Source organism: Chiloscyllium punctatum, chromosome 36 (genome assembly GCF_047496795.1).
Source record: "Chiloscyllium punctatum isolate Juve2018m chromosome 36, sChiPun1.3, whole genome shotgun sequence".
NCBI lineage: Eukaryota > Metazoa > Chordata > Chondrichthyes > Orectolobiformes > Hemiscylliidae > Chiloscyllium > Chiloscyllium punctatum.
Genome location: NC_092774.1, coordinates 40,963,793 through 40,981,344, shown reverse-complemented (window position 1 = coordinate 40,981,344; position 17,552 = coordinate 40,963,793). Strand labels below are relative to the sequence as shown.

Genomic DNA, 17,552 nt, shown 5'->3' with positions numbered 1-17,552 from the left:
GAAATTGCCTTGGGACAATGGGAGGTGGGTGTGAGGTGTTGCGAGCGAAGGAAGAGTGGATCCGAGGTGAAAGCCCTGCCCATTTACCTGCTCTCATATATAAATCCGTGAAGTTGTAAGAACTTTCCAAAGAATGATTCAGTACCACGTGACTCACGAACTAATTTGTATTCATGTTCCGGGACAAGCATCATTATTGTGTCACATCAGCGGGTCTCGCCTTATGACGTCATGGTGCGGCTGGAAGCCCCGGGACAGTTTATCAAAGAAACCTCCCTGTGGGTCAGGGCAACCCTGCATCGGGAAGCACTGAGATGGCCAACCACTATCCGTTAACATGGGGAATACATCTCCACATTGCACAGCCTCAAAACAAACTTCCCGTTCTTCCACTTAAAGTTCAAGAGCCCTCAAAACGAAATTCCCCAGGTACGTTTCGAAAAATGTTTCCAGGTGTTTGCAAAGTATATCTATGAACACGTTGTTAAAGTTTGAACGTTGCAAGTGATGAAATTGTGAGATCACAGTTCGAAAAAACAATGTGGGAATTTAGGCAGAGTTTATATTTGCACGTGGATGATATGTCTGTGGGTGCGTGATGGGAGCATAACCCAGATGGGAAACCATTTCTCCTATTCGCTCAATGTCGTCTTTAGCAGCTTTCCCACCTAACGGTGCTCTGTGCTGCACCTCGTCTTCTCATCTGCTTCCCAAAAACTTTGACATAAATATTTCACGTTGATATACTGGACCAATGTTAAAATGACACACTCGTGGAGGTCTGCGTGGTCTTCTCCTGTTCTCTGTACCCTATGTTGCGGAGGGCAATGCTTGTCACTGGTCACTTCGGTGTCAGAGAAAAGTTTAGAAACAAAACGGTTGAATTATCTGCCAGTGGAGAGAGTCCCGCTCCCGGGGACAGGACAAACAGCAGCAGGGAGACAGAATAAGAAACAGCTGTTCTGGAAACTCTTTGCCGCTTGCAATTCTTGGAGCAATGTCAAATAAATTGCACACAGAGCAAAACTCAGTGCGTTCAAGAGGTTGGGCGGGGTGTGCATCTGTTCCTGGTGTGTGATTCGTGTTTCGGGCCTACTTCTACGCAGAATTCCGAGAAATCCCGCGTTCAAATCCCAGACCACCCTGCATGTCATGATTTGCGCAAAAGTGCCCGATTATTTTTCTCAAAAAGCAACTTCGCTAAACGAGGTTTAGCTCCCTGGAGTACCAATGGGGCAGAAAGCAGGGAAGTGAAATGATTGGAGACAGCGTTGAATAGGTTCTCGTGAGTGGTGGCGCTATTTGAGGGAAGTCAGAGATGAGGGTTGATTGGAAAATTAGAACAGCTCTCCTCGAAGAACAGAAATTTGAAATCTGGCCTGATTGAAGTTTTCCAAGTCATGTGGGGTCTAGACAGAGAAAGTCATGTAGTCAAACTGCTCCCACCTCTGAAAGGATCGGCAACAATTCGGCAGTGTTTTAAAGTCATGGGGGAAAGAACTAAAAGTGACATAAGAAAGAACGCTTTCGTACAGGGAGTCATTCGGGTCAGCAAATCCCTGTCTGACATTGACAAAGAGGCAGATTCAATAGACGCAAACGGGAATTCGGTGGTCCTGTTTAAAGTAACAATGTGCAGAATTACATAGAGAAGGCAAGAGAATGATACGAATGGACACGCACATTTACTTACGGTGTCGAACCAGCAGAGCGAAGATGGGCCGCATAGCATGCGTCTGCGCTATGACACATGCTGTGATGGGAATGTGGGAAGTTAGAAAAAGTTTATATTTACACACCCTCCATACGTCTGCGCAACAGCATATAAGACGACAGCAGTGGAGATCTTTGACATCAGTCTCGAACGTGCATGTCACACGCCAGACGAAAGGCTGAAGGCACCTGTGGAAAACAATGCCATGGTTAGAAGCAGAGTGGCGCAGCAGCAGCGTGCTAGGTCAATAACCCAGGGTATCGATGGATCAAAGCTCTCCTCTGCAATTGCGCAATGTCTCCTTGGGCAGTTTTTCTTTGCAATGATGCTGTGTTTTGTTCTGTATCTTGCACGTACCCAAAAACTCGCGAAACTCACACGGTTCAAGTCACATTCTTTTGGAGGTCTGAGTGGTCTTCTCCTGTTCTTCGTCGGTTTCCTATGAACTGAATCACGATGCCAATGAGCTGATAAAATTGAAACGCATACCTTGCGATTTCGTCCGTTCCCTGCAGTAATTTGCCACACCGGTTCCGACGTGAATGACAAGACGATCCGCATGTCAGAAACCGCATCCCGGGGACAGAATGAAAAGCAGATGTTCTGGAAACTCTTTGCTGCTTGCAATTCTTGGAGCAAAGTGAAATGTATTTCACACTGAGCAAGTTTCAGCTGGCTCAGAGTCTCCAGTGTACATTGCTGTCTTTCCCGCCAGCTCAGAGAGAGAACAATAGGAGGGACAAAGGAGTGAATAACGATCCGTGTGGGAGGGTGAATAACTGTTAATGGAGACCGTTAGTGGCTAACAATAAGTAGTGTGTCGTAGCAGACTATGTGATAACAAGTACTTTAGGTACTTGGTTCTTTGCAAGTTGCATCTCTGGTAATTTCAGCACACTTGCCTTCATTGTTCACACCGGGGTAAAAACAATGACTGCAGATGCTGAAAACCAGATTCTGGATTAGTGGTGCTGGAAGAGCACAGCAGTTCAGGCAGTATCCAAGTAGCTTCGAAATCGACGTTTCGGGCAAAAGCCCCAATTGTTCACACCGTTGAGTATAGGAGTTGGGACATCATGTGGAGGTTGTACAGGATGTTGGTGAGGCCATTTTGAGTACTGCATACAGTTCTGGTTGTCCTGTAATAGGAAATATAGGGGTAACAGGGTTTGGTAAAGATTTACCAGGACGTTGATAAGACTGGAGGGTTTGAGTTTCAGGAGAGACTGGGACTTCTTTTCCACTTTATTAAGATTTATAAAATCATGAGTGGCGGAGGTAAGGTGAATAGCAATGGGTTCTTCCTTAGCGTAGGGAGCTCAAAACAAGGGGGCTTTTTATAAGGTTAGAGTAGAGAGATTTACATGGAACCTGAGGGGCAACGTTTTGACAGAGGGTGGTCTTTGTGTGGAATGAACTTGCTGAGGAAATGGGAGATGCAGGTGCAGTTACAACATTTAAATGATATTTGGATGGGTGGACGGAGAGAAAGGTTTTAGAGGGGTATGGGCCAACTGCACAAAAGTCGGACTAGTTTAATTTGGGAATCCTGGTCAGCATGAGCGAGTTGGATCGAAGGGTCTGTTTCTCTGTTGTACACCTCCATGAACCAGAAGTGATCTTATTGAAACCAGTAGAATTCTGATAGATGCTGATGAAATACTCCTTTGTGGGGAGGAATGTCATAGAATTCCAAGAATGTGGAAGAAGGCCATTCAGCCCATCTATTCACACTGGCCCTCTGAAGAGCGTCCCACTCATACCCACCACCTTACTCCGTATTCCCCATGGCCAATCCACACTAACCTGCACATCCCTGGGCACTATGGGTAATATAGTACAGCAAATCCTCCCTAACCTACACCCTAATCGATAAATTATTTTAGTCCACAAAGATAAAAAGCACAAGGATTTAAAAAGTGACCCTAAAAAGCACAAGCCTCAGTAAAAGCAGATGGAAAGTCAGTGTAAAATGTCACTACGACAGGACAGGCCCCACATTCCTTCCCCTCCGTCCCCCAACCTGCCTCACCTTTCACCTCCCGGGCCCAGTACCTTCCAGGTGGCCCCAGAGTTGACACAGGGGCCGCCCCACGACCAGTAGAACTCCACCACCCAGGCGGCCGACGGGTTCCCAAACAGGCCCTAAACCCCATCCGCCTCCAGAATGGTCACCGGCTCCTGTCTGCTGTACAGCCGGGCGGTGTGGCCGTGTCACAGCAGCTGCGCCAGGAAGGCAGCGGTGCCCAGTAACGGGTGTCTGCCCCGGGTCGCACGGCGCCATTTTCCTAACGGCCGCCGCTTCCCTGCTCGAGCAACTTCTCCTCCCAACCACCTTCGCTCCCGCGTGACGTCAGTTCAAGAGGGATGGGCGGGGCCGGGGAGCCTCACCGTCTCCAAGCAACAGCTACCTCGCGCTGCAACTGCTCATTCACAAAAACAAACTCTCCTGTCTCGCTCTGCAGCTGCAGGGGGGACACTGCCACGTTTCGAGGAGCCCTGTCGACATTGTGAAAGCTCACGGCTCAATTTAAAGGGATACTCCGACATATAACAAAACATCGTCATATCAAATTGGGGAAATCCACATTTTAATGGGACATGGACATTTTAACGGGCTATTTCTGCAAATAAAGAGATTTAAACAGACATGAGTATATTTCAAAGGGATGTAGTTCGAAGAGATGTTGCCCTATTTATAATCCGAAATATCCCTTTAAGAGACATAGTCATATCTAAAGGGGTAAATATACATTATCGAGGGGCAAGATTGCACCTCGTGGAACATAACACCTTTAAAGGGCTTAGCTACATGTAAAGGGACATTTTTATGTTTGAAAAGATATATTGAAACCTAAAACGACATGGTCATAATTAAAATTACATGGTAATATTTAGAAAGCATGACCATATTGGAAATAGTGCAGCCGCTTTTAAAAAAGGGGTTGGGCTGGGGTGAGACGGTTCCACTTTTAAGAAAATAAGCAAGTTAATACGATTTGGAATGATCTTGAAGAGGTGATGGAGCCAGTAAAAGGCAACGATAATTGCAAAATTCTTGAAAAGAAAATGATTCCAGATATATGTGGATATAGGGAAATAATTCAATAAAAGAGCCAATACAAATTTGATGGACGAAACAACCTCCTTTTGAGAGATATAAATGGGATCATCAATATTGAAGAAGAAATTTCAAATTCTGTTCTTCTCCCAAAGTTTCTGTCTTGTCAAGGTACAATTCAAGCCAGTACAATATGTTATGCCACAATAGGCATTGCTCCTCAATCTCATCTTGTCCTCACCCAATATTCATATCTGCATTGTTAGCAGTCAAGTTTCCAGGGGAAATAAGGCATGAAGATGTGATGCTCACATTCCATGAACAAATTGTGTTGGGGATTCTGTAGTCAAAGGTACAGACAGACGTTTCTGTGGCCAGCAGAGAAAAGGTTGTTTCCCTGGTGCCAGGATCAAGGATGTCTCAGAGAGGGTGCGGAATGTTCTCACGGGGAAGAGGGGTCAGAAGGGGGTCATTGACAACATTTGAACCAACGACACTGGAAGGGAAAAGGTTGAGACTCTGAAGGGAGATTCCAGAGAGTAAGGCAGAAATGTAAAAAGGAGGTCCTCAACGGTAGTAATATCTGAATTACTCCCAGTGCTACGAGCTAGTGAGGACAGGAATAGGATGATAGAGCAGATGAATGCATGGCTGAGGAGCTGGTGTATGGGAGAAAGATTGACATTTTTGGATCATTGGGATCACTTTTGGGGTAGAAGTGACCTGTAGAAGAAGGACGGATTGCACCTAAATTGGAAGAGGACCAAAACACTGGCAGGAAAATTTGCTAGAACTGCTTGGGAGGATTTAAACTGGTACGGTGGGGAGGGTGGGACCCAGGGAAAAAAGTGAAGGAAGAGATCGATCTGAGACGGGTACAGCTGAGATGGAAATGGATAGACCAGACCTAAAAGTCAAAGTTCTAAATTGGAGAAAGGCCAATTTTGACGGTATTAGGCAAGAACTTTCGAAAGCTGATTGGAGGCAGATGTTCGCAGGTAAAGGGACGGCTGGAAAATGGGAAGCATTCAGAATTGAGATAACAAGAATCGAGAGAAAGTATATTCCTGTCAGGATGAAAGGGAAGGCTGGTAGGAAAAAGGGAATGCTTGGATGACAAAAGAAATTGAGGGTTTGGTGAAGAAAAAGAAGGAAGCATATGTCAGGTATAGACAGGATAGATCGAGTGAATCCTTAGAAGAGTATAAAGGAAGTAGGAGTATACTTAAGAGGGAAATCAGGAGAGCAAAACGGGGGCAAGAGATAGCTTTGGCAAATAGAAATATGGAGAATCCAAGGGGTTTTTACAAATATATTCAGGTCAAAAGGGTAACAAGGGAGAGAATAGGGCCCCTCAAAGATCAGAAAGGCGGCCTTTGTGTGGAGCCACAGAAAATGGGGGAGATCCTAAATGAATATTTTGCATCAGTATTTACTGTGGAAAAGGATATGGAAGATAGAGACTGTAGGGAAATAGGTGGTGACATCTTGCAAAATGTCCAGAAGTGCTGGATGTCTTGAAACGGTTAAAGTTAGAGAAATCCCCAGGACCTGATCAGGTGTAACCAAGAACTCTGTGGGAAGCTGGAGAAGTGATTGCTGGGCCGCTTGCTGAGTTATATGAATCATCGATAGTCACAGGTGAGGTGCCAGAAGACTGGAGGTTGGCAAACGTGGTGCCACTGTTTAAGAAGGGCGGTAAAGACAATCCAGAGAACTATAGACCAGTGAGCCTGACCACGGCGGTGGGCAAGTTGTTGGAGGGAAGCCTGAGGGGCAGGATGGACATGTATTTGGAAAGGCAAGAACTGATTCGAGATAGTCAACATGGCTTTGTGCATAGGAATTCATGTCTCAGAAACTTGATTGAGTTTTTGAAGAATAACCAAGAAGATTGATGAGGGCAGAGCAGCAGATGTGATCTATATGGACTTCAGTAAGGCGTCTGACAAGTTTCCCCATGGGAGATTGATGAGCAAGGTTAGATCTCACGGACAACTTGCAATTTGGATACAGAACTGGCTCAAAGGTAGAAGGTAGAGGGTGGTGGTGGAGGGCTGTTTTTCAGACTGGCGGCCTGTGACCAGTGGAGTGCCACAAGGATCAGTGCTGGGCCCTCTACTTTTTGTCATTTACATAAATGATTTGGATGCGAGCATAAAAGGTACAGTTAGTAAGTTTGCAGATGACACCAAAATTGGAGGTGTGGTGGACAGCGAAGAGGGTTCCCTCAGAATAAAACAGGATCTGGACCAGATGGGCCAAGGGGCTGAGAAGTGACAGATGGAGTTTAATTCAGATAAATGTGAGGTGCTGCATTTTGGGAAGGCAAATCTTAGTAGGACTTATACAATTAATAGTAAGGTCCCAGGGAGAGTTGCTGAACAAAGAGACCTTGGAGTGCAGGTTCATAGCTCCTTAAAAGGGGAGTCGCAGGTAGATAGGACAGTGAAGAAGGCGTTTGGTATGCTTTCCTTTATTGGTCAGAGTATTAAGTACTGGGAGGTCATGTTGCGGCTGTGCAGGACATTGGTTAGGCCACTGTTGGAATATTGTGAGCATTTCTGGTCTCCATCCTATCGGAAAGATGTTGTGAAACTTGAAAGGGGTAAGAAAATATTTGCACGGATGTTGCCAGGGTTGGAGGATCTGAGCTACAGGGAGAGGCTGAACAGTCTGGGGCTGTTTTCTCTGGAGCGTCAGAAAGCTGAGGGGTGAACTTATAGAGGTTTATAAAATTATGAGGGGCGTGGATAGGATAAATAGGCAAAGGCTTTCCTCTGGGATTGGGGAGTCCAGAACGAGAGGGCATAGGTTTAGGGTGAAAGGGGAAAGATAGAATGAGACCGAAGTAGCAACTGAATCACGCAGAGGTTGGTACGTGTATGGAATGAGCTGCCAGAGGAAATGGTGGAGGCTGGTACAGTTGCCACATTTAAGAGGCATTTGGATGGGTATATGAATAGGAAGGGTTTGGAGGGATATGGGCTGGGTGCTGGCAGGTTGGACTAGATTGGGTTGTGATATCTGGTCGGCATGGATGGGTTGGACCGAAGGGTCTGTTTCCATGCTGGACATCTCTGTAAATCTATGCTTTTGTCTGGCAGCTCAACTTTTGTATATCTATTCCCCAGGGTGGAGGAAGTCCAAAACTAGAGGTGTTTAGGCTGAGAGGGAAAAGGTTTAAAAGGGACTGAACAGGGTAACGTTTTGACGCAGAGCGTGGCATGTGTTTGGAATGAGCTGCCAGAGGCAGTGGTCGAGGCTGGTAGAATTACAACATTTAAAAGGCATCTGGATGGAGGTATGAATAGGAAGGGCTGAGTGAGATATGGGCCAAATGCTGGTAAATGGATCACTAGGTTAATTTAGGAAATTATGTTGTCGGCGTGGACCGAAAGGCTTGTTTCTGTTCTCAGCCACTCTATGACTGTATTTCTACATATTCTGAACCAATTTCACAAGACTAGGAATAGGCCATTCCAAGCTTACCGGCTGTCCTCAACTGTCACCTAACCGCGCAGATTTCAATGCAATTTTCAGAAAAATGTCTACAGCTTTTTTAAAACATTTGAATGTGCTTTCAGACATTACTGATGTTTCTGAATACATCATTTTAGCTATTCTCAATGTTAAAGGTCAGCCATTTCTCACGCTTCCCTTCCCCACCCCCACCCCAGGTCGCCATCACCATCCATTCTCTCTCTATCATTAGAAGGGTTTGATACAGCGATCAAAGAGGGCTTGAGGCACGAGAAAGGACGGGGGGGAGGGTACTCAGAGTGAGATTGGACGGGGGGCGCAGAGACTGGGGGAAGAGAAAGAGAGAAAATGGGCAGGAGAGCAGAACATCGGGGGTAGAGAATGCATGGGGGTACACAGGGTGGGAGCAGACAGAGAGAATGTGGTGAAGAGGATTGGGGAGGAGAGAGAGAATGCAGAGTTGCAGAGTGTGAAGTGAAAGAAATTGGTTGCAGAGTGTGGGGAGAGAGAATGGACAGGGGCAGGGGGTGGGGAGAGAAAGGACGGGGGCAATGGGTGGGGAGAGAATGGACGGGGGCAGTGGGTGGGGAGAGAATTCATGGGAGCAGTGGGTGGGGAGAGATTGAACGGGGAGCAGTGGATCAGGACAGAATGGACGGGGCAGTGGGTGGGGAGAGAATGGACGGGGGAAGTGGGTAGGGAGAGAATGGACGTGGTCAATGGGAGGTAAGAGATTGGACGGGGAGCAGTGGGTGGGGAGAGAATGGGCGGGGCAAAGCTTGGTGTGAGAATGGTCGGGGTAGAGGGTGGAGAAAGAGAGCAACAATGAATGACGGGAGAAGGTGGGGGAGAGAAGGAATGGATGGGGGCAGCGTGTGGGAGGTGAGAGAAAATGAGTGCAAAGGGGGGACTGGATTGGGGAAGGCAGAGGGTGGAGCGAAATAGGGAATGAATGGGGACAGAGGGTGTATGAGGGACTGGACAGAGGACAGAGGGTGCAGAGATAGAATGGACGGGGTGGGGAGAGTGGTATGTGTGGGAGAGAGAGAGAAGGGACTGGTAGGTAAGGGTAGAGAGAGAGAATGGACAGGGGATGCTATGGGTGGCGGTGAGGGAATGGACAGGGGACGCTATGGGGATGATTGGATGGGAAGGTGAGAATGCATCCCACCCACTCCCAGCATCCCCTTCTCTGCACATGTGCAGTGCAGACTTTTCTGAATGACACGAGAGACGAGTCTGGAACACTGTGTGAGTGCAGTCACCCTCACATCCTGGCATTAGCAAACCACTGCCTTTCTGTATTAAAAACTAAATAAAGATGTGGGCTATACACTAAGGATGGCGAGATGTGGCTGAGAAACTGAACAGAGGGTCAGCATTTTCAGGAGAGGGGAGCTGGGCAAAGGCAGGAGGATGGAAGGATGAATTTGGGTTGGAATCCATTGAAAGGTGGAAGAATTGAGAGACAGAGATTTCGGGGAGAAGATAGAGAAGGTTGCTCTGTGCAAACCAAAATTCTCTCATCCTATTTTCTGCCCTGCACTGACAGCAGTGATCTGTTTTCTCACGTTATTAGCAGAGGAGGATTTGCTTTTCAGGCATGGACAAGAAATTTAGTCAGGGCCTGAATATCTGCAGTGTTTGAATCCAGGAGGGGAAATGTTTGTCTGCAGGAAATGATTTCAAATATCAACATGCATTGAGAATCCCCGTGAATACACGCAGCCTGCGTGGGAGTGCTCAAGGGTTCTAATTCCGGAGAGGACTTTAACTTTTCAAGGAAATGTGGACTAGTGTTCTCGCTATAGACGAGGCCTTCATTGGATCATTGAATCTGCCGAGTAGCAACGATCCCTGCCCCGTGGAAACTCTATGGGAGCAAATTGAATTCCTCAAACTGATTGTAGTGTCACCATGATTGGGGAGAAGCCAATCGATTGCCGAGAGCTGGAGAGGGGATTACTCGCAGCGCCAGGGACCTGGATTCAATCCCACCCTCACAGTGACTGTGTGGATTTTACACTTTCCTACCCCTCCCCCACCCCCTGTCCGCGTCGGTTTCCTCTGGGTGCTCGGGTTTTCTCCCATTTTCCAAAGATGTGCAGGCTAGAGTGGATTGGGCGTTCTAAATTCAGGGATTAGCTGTGGGGTTATCGGGTGGGTCAGGGGGTGGGGTATGTTCTTCGGAGGGTCAGTGTGGACTTGGTGGGCCAAACGGCTTGTTTCCACAGTGAATCCCCCAACGTGTCTGCAGCCTGGCTTCCAGCTCCATCTCTCTGTGCCGAAGCTCCTCCAGTATGTGTATTCCTTCGTTTCCAGCATCTAGAACGTCTCACCTTCTGCAAATCGAAAGACAAGTCCCACCCTGCCCTCTCCAATGTGTGTTGTGTAACTGCTTAATCATTTTTAGTGGCTAAGCAAAGGCTGATAGCCAAGTTCGGAAACCAGGAGGATGGCCTCAATCACGACCTTGGGTCATTTCACATGACAGGTAACCCCACTTCACTGTTACGCTCGCTCTCTCTCTCTCACACTCTCTCACACACTCTTACATACTCACACGCTCGTGCAGAGCCTTTCCGATAGACATGCTCTCTCTCAGACACACACTAACACACCACCCCACTCACACCCACGCATACAGCTTCGCACATGATTATACTCCATCACACACACACTTTACCCAGCATGCACAAGCACATACACACTCTCTCTCTCATGCATGCATTCACACATTTGGGGTGAATTTGCATTTGCAGGATTATACAGTTGGAAATAGAACCAGTCTGACTCAAGATTGGGATACAGACAGATCTCACCTCATAGCTTTCATGCGTTGTTTGATGTGAGGTGTTACCTCCTTTTATAAAACATCAAGTTTCCTGGAGAACGTGACTTAAAAGAAGTTCTGGAATGTACATATTAATGAAATGAAATCTACAGCCCATTTTAAAAGATGAAAGATTTAACAGCAATCGAGGTTTCTTCAATACATCACTTATGTTGAATGACACTATAATGTTTTTGCGATATATTCTGTGTCTTGTGATTCTACACCACAGCTACCTGAAGAAGGAGCAGCACTTCGAAACCTAGTGCTTCCAAATAAACTTGTTAGAATAAACCCTGGTGTTTGTGAGATTTTAAAACTTTGTTTCCAGTGAATACAGTCCACACCTCCCACCGTTGCTAGTAAACTTTGCAATGCCAATGAAACAATGAACCTGAAGTCCTGAAAAAATATACAATTTGTAACAATATGAGCTACTCATTCACTGGTCCTTCTGAGACATGACATTAGTGCTGGAGGCTGAAAGAAATGAGCAGCTTTAAAACAAAAACCTGTTGGACCTCACAGAGTCTAAGCCGGGCGGTAAGTTCAGGTAACCTTTACTATGACCCTATTTTGTTACAGCTTCAGATTTCCCCAGGAAAAAGGCTTACAAAAAGTAGTTTTTAAAGAAAACACCTCCAGCTCAAAATGCACCCACTCTCCCCTCCCCACATTCTTTGTTGGTCAGCTGAGTTGTCCGTTTGTAACTGGTTCCCTGGTACAGCCGGGTAAAACATGCAGCTGGGATGACTGAGTGAACCCTTTCCCGCAACGGCCGTTTCCTTCACTAAAAAGGACATGAGTGAATCAGATGGTGTTTTTACCCCCTAAAAGTGATTTCATCCTTAGATTATGAAGTCCTGATTACTGACCGAACTCTAATTCTGCCATCTACCGCAGTGGGATTCGAACCTGTGACGCCCCAGTGCTGGGTTGATCGGAGCACTTAGCCATCACGCCTTCCATCCCCTTGTGCCGGCACGTGAACTCGATAGCGCCTCCTCAGGTGGGAGGAGCAGGTGAAGCCCTTTTGGGACTGACAGCAGGTGAATGTCCTCCCTCCAGTGTGGACCCACTGGTGGGTCAGCAGTGCAGCTGACTGAGTGAACTCTCCCCTGCACATGGGGCACGTGAATGGCTTCTCTCTGTCTGAACCCCTACCTGCACACTGAGCAGGTGAACGGCCTCACCCCGTTGTGAATGCGTCTGTGGGTTTCCAGCACGGATGGGGAAGGGAATCCTTTCCCACAGTCCCCACATTTCCACGGTTTCCCATTGGATGGAGCTTTCATTGTGTTGCTCTGGGTTTGAAATTTCAAACAGAGCTGGGACACAGTCTTTCCCACCGCAAGGGGTATGATTTTAATTCCCCAATCTGAGTAAATGGTTTCAAGCACTTTTCACAGTCAGCGCACCGAATCTCCCTCACTCGGTATCTCAGTATTCTCCCTGCCACACCAGAGTCCAAAGTCTCTCAAGCAGACAAAAGTAAACATTTCTTCAGGACCATGGGGGCAATGGATGACGCATCTGACTCCACCTACTTGTTTCAACTGCAGCTCACAGCTTCTTCACACATCCCAATTAATCTTCCTCATTGTCATGAAACTGGCGTATGGGTACAATTCCTAATCTGCAGGAATGAGAATCTTTTCACTGTTTCGCGTCAGTAAATGTCCCTGAGAACATCAGAGTTAAGTCACAGCGCTGTCAGAGGAGGGGAAGCTGAAATAGCCCACACGCTGCTCACGGGCACATTTCACTTTCCCCAACACACTGCCCCAACCACTGCGGCTCTTGGGAGTGGAAAGGGAACAAACACCAAAACCCAGTCTCAGCTTTGTAAATCTTCAGGAAATAAGAACACTGTACATCCCTTCGCGGCTTCCATCCTGGGCTGACAGCGTTGATTTTTAATAGACAATAGACAATAGACAATAGACAATAGATGCAGGAGTAGGCTATTCTGCCCTTCGAGCCTGCACCGCCATTCAATATGATCATGGCTGATCATTCCTAATCAGTATTCTCTTCCTGCCTTATCTCCATACCCCTTGACTCGACTATCTTTAAGAGCTCTATCCAATTCTTTCTTAAAAGAATCCAGAGACTGGGCCTCCACTGCCCTCTGGGGCAGAGCATTCCACACAGCCACCACTCTCTGGGTGAAGTAGTTTCTCCTCATCTCTGTCCTAAATGGTCTACCCCGTATTTTTAAGTTGTGTCCTCTAGTTCGGCACTCCCCCATCAACGGAAATATGTTCCCTCCTGCCAGAGTGTCCAGTCCTTTCATAATCCTATACGTTTCAATCAGATCCCCACTCAGTCTTCTAAACTCAAGGGTATGCAAGCCCAGTCGCTTCAGTCTTTCCGTGTAAGGCAATCCTGCCATTCCAGGAATTGACCTCGTGAACCTACGCTGCACTCCCTCAATAGCCAGAATGTCTTTCCTCAAATTTGGAGACCAGAACTGTACACAGTACTCCAGGTGTGGTCTCACCAGGGCCCTGTACAGCTGCAGAAGCACCTCTTTGCTTCTATACTCAATCCCTCTTGTTATGAAGGCCAGCATGCTATTAGCCTTCTTCACGACCTGCTGTACCTGCATGCTTGCCTTCATTGACTGGTGGACAAGAACACCCAGATCTCTCTGAACAGCCCCTTTACCTAATTTGATACCATTGAGGTAGTAATCTGCCTTCCTGTTCTTGCCACCAAAGTGGATAACCAGACATTTATCCACATTAAACTGCATCTGCCATGCATCTGCCCACTCACCTAACTTGTCCAGGTCACCCTGTAATCCCCTAACATCCTCATCACATTTCACCCGACCACCTAGCTTTGTGTCATCAGCAAATTTGCTAATGTTATTGCTGATACCATCTTCTATATCATTTACATATATTGTAAAAAGCCATTTTTAATGGCTGTCCAGTCAGTGTCGATTCGTTTTGGCTGAAAAAATCTTCCTTATCTCATCCCAGCATCTCTTGCCACAAAAAAACTGTGCGGCAGAGTTCATGTATATATTTCCTTGTATGGTATTTTGTAAATTACATTCGTTTTCTGGTTGCTTGTATAGCGTATTTCAGGTTCATTAGCCGCTGTTTAAGTGTGTTGGTAGGTTTGTGGGCTACCATGATGCTGAGAGGGTTGAGTTGTCTGGACATCATTTCCCAGATGTCTTTAATGTAAAGTAATGTGGCTAGGGTTTCTGCAGACGTTGTTTCTGCTTGTGTCAGTTTGTTGATGTGAAATCGGCACACTGGGTTTATTGGGTCGGCAAAAGTGAGGACTGCAGATGCTCGAAACCAGAGTTTAGATCAGAGTGGTGCTAGAAAAGCACAGCATGTCAGACAGCTTCCGAGGAGAAGGAAAATCGACGTTTCGGGCAAAAGCCCTTCATCAGGAATAGAGGCAGGACCCCTCCAGGGTGGAGAGATAAATTGGGGGTGGGGTGTGCTGGACCAAAGGTAGCAAAAAGCACAATAGGTGAATGGGGTTGGGGATGAAGGTGACAGATCAGAGAGGGGGGTAGAGCAGATAGTTGGGGATGGAGATTGGCAGGTAGGCGAGGTCATGAGCACAGCGCTGAGCTGGCAGTTTGGAATTGAGGTAAGGTGGGGGGAGGGGAAATGAGGAATCTGATGAAGTCTACATTGATGGCCTGGGGTTGAATTTATCCCAAGTGGAAGATGAGGCGTTCATCCTCCAGGCATCGGGTGGGGAGGGAGCGGCGATGGAGGAGGTCCAGGACCTGCATGTCCTCGGCAGAGTGGGAGGGGGTTTGAAATGTTGGGCCATAGGGCGATGCGGTTGATTGGTGTGGGTGCCCTGTAGATGTTCCCTTAAGCGATGTCACTTAATTCTGCGAGCAGTCTCCACTCTCCCCAATGTAGAGGAGACAGTATCAGGAGCAATAATTACAAGAAATGACATTGTTGGAGACACAGGTGAAAGCCTTCGACCGACCACGGCCCGGATTCGATTTTAGGGAAGGGAAAAAATTTTCAGTAGAGCTATTAGGATCTGTTTGCATCTCCCTGGTGGTCTAGTGGTTAGGATTCGGCGCTCTCACCGCCGCGGCCCGGGTTCGATTCCCGGTCAGGGAAGCCGCTTTCAGGTGGTTTACAGGCTACCTGTTCTTCTTGAATGCTCTGTACAGTCATTTTTTGATCTTCGTAGTTCCTGGGTGCTGCAGTGTGTCGTGGCTCGTTGAAATCGTGTCCTGATTCAGATTTGCTTGTATGTGCAGTGGTGATTGCTTCTGTAGTTAAGTTCTTGGTTCGCGTGTGTTGTTTTCCTATAGACGCTGTTTTGAATTTACCATTGACTGTTCGCTCGACTGTGACATCTGGAAATGGCACTTTGTTGTTGTTCTCCTCTTTTGTGAATTTTATTCCAGGAAGGATATTGTTGATGGTGTTGTAGGTTTCCTCTAATTTGTTTCATTTTTTGATGATAAAAGTTTCATCGCTGTAGCGGACTCTAAGTTTGGGTTGGATCGTTGGAAAGGCTGTTTGTTCGAGTCTCTGCATTATTGCTTGTGCGAGGAATCCTGACGCTGGTAGTTTCAGGGTATTTCGTTGATTTGCTGGTAGGGCTTGTTACTGAATATGAAGTGGGTGGTAAGGCACAGTTCCCCGGGCTTGACAGTGCTATCTTTGCTGATGAAGTTGGTGCTGTGTTTGTGTCTTTGGTTCTTCGAGTAGTGTCTTCAGTGTTCTTTGGCCACGTTGATGCTAATGGATGTGAACAGAGCTGTCATGTCAAAGGACAACATTATTCCATCTACTTCTGTCTCAGTGTCTTTGGTGATCAGGAATTCTTGGATGGAATAAATGGAGTGGAGTGAATCTTCGACTAGGTGTTTTAGCCTTCAGTGCAGGCCTTTGACTAGTCTGTATATTGGTGTTCCAAGCAGTGAGACTCTGGTCTAAGGGAGGTTCCTGGTTTGAAGGGGAGGAGATCAACAACAAAGTGCCATTCCTTGATGTCACAGTAGAGCGAAGAGTCAATGGAGAACTTCAAACTGGCATCTACAGAAAAACAATGCACACAAACCAAATCCTTAACCACAGAAGCAATCATCCCAACACCCACAAAAGAAGCTGCATCAGGAGATTATTTCAACGAGCCACTACACACTGCAGCACAGAGAAACTACGAAGAGCACAAGAGAAATACGTATATAGTGTATTTAAGGAGAACGGGTCCCCAATAAACCCCCTCCACCGATTTCTCATTGATGCTTTCAAGTTGACTCTCAAAAATTCGGTTTGACCCTCCATTCTTTCCTGTTTGTTTTTTGTGGGTTTTGAAAGCTTTCGCAATCTTCTCACTGAGTATTGGAGTTGGGAGGTTATGTTGTGGTTCTCGAGGACATTTTTTCGACCACTTTCGGAATATTGTGTACAATTCTGGTCTCCCTCCTATCAGAAGGATATTGTGAAATTTGAGAGGGTTCTGAAGCACCAATGGGTCTACAGAGACGAAGAGGCCCTTCTGCTGCCCTGAGTGTGGGAAGGCCTTCAGTGATTCCTCTGCCCTGCTGACGCACCAGTTGGTCCACACCGGGGAAGGCTGTTTATCCGACCCCAAGTGCGAGATGGCCTTCAGCATTTCTTCGCACCTGTTGAGACACCAGTGGGTCCATATTGAGGAGAGGTCGTTCTTCTGCCCGATTGCAGGAAGGGCTTTGCTCTTTCTTCCGACCTGCTGGCCCATTGGTGGGTCCACATGGGGGAGAGTTCGCTCAGTTGCGTAAGTGCAGGAAGTCCTTCATCAATTCCTCAGGCCTGCTGATGCACCAGTCCGTCCACACCGGGGAGATGCCATTCTCCTGCCCGAATGTGGGAAGGACTTTACCCGCTCCTCCACACTGCTGAAGCACCAGCTGGCCACACGGGTGGATGGGGTCGGAGGGGGGAGGCCTTTCTGCTGCCCTGAATGCGGGAAGTCCTTCAGCAATTCCTCCGCCCTGCTGAAGCACCAGTGTGTCCACACCGGGGAGAGGACCTTCAGCTAACCCGAGTGTGGGAAGAGGTTCATGTTTTCCTGCGACTTGCGGAAGCACCAGCGGGGGCACCAGCGCTCCCGGCAATCAGATCCCACCGGTGACGCTGCCTTGAGTCACCCCCAAGGACTGAACCTCCTGCCAGTTCTGACAGTGGGTGCAGTGGGGGAGTAGGTAGGCTGTATTTGTTTTCTTCTGGACTGCAATTGCCTCCCCCACCCCCCACAACCACAACCTCATGGTGGCTCACGGTTGGCACTGCTGCCTCATGGCACCAGGAACCCAGGAATACTTCCATCCTTGGGGGTCTGTGTGCAATTTATGGAGGGTCGGAAAATGGATCGGAGTGGGTTACTCTTCGGAGAATCTGTGCAGATGTGTTGGGCTGAAGGACATGTCTCCACACTGTAGGAGTTCAACCAACATATGAGCTTTGTTT

The 17,552-nt window shown here is 47.4% G+C and overlaps 1 non-coding gene across 1 annotated transcript; it reads left to right on the top strand.

Moving 5' to 3' along the window:
* Nucleotides 1-15,137: 15,137 nt before the first annotated feature.
* On the top strand, nt 15,138-15,209 carry trnae-cuc (transfer RNA glutamic acid (anticodon CUC)). Its single transcript has one exon. It is a non-coding gene; the product is annotated as a tRNA-Glu (tRNA).
* The last annotated feature ends 2,343 nt before the right edge of the window (nt 15,210-17,552 follow it).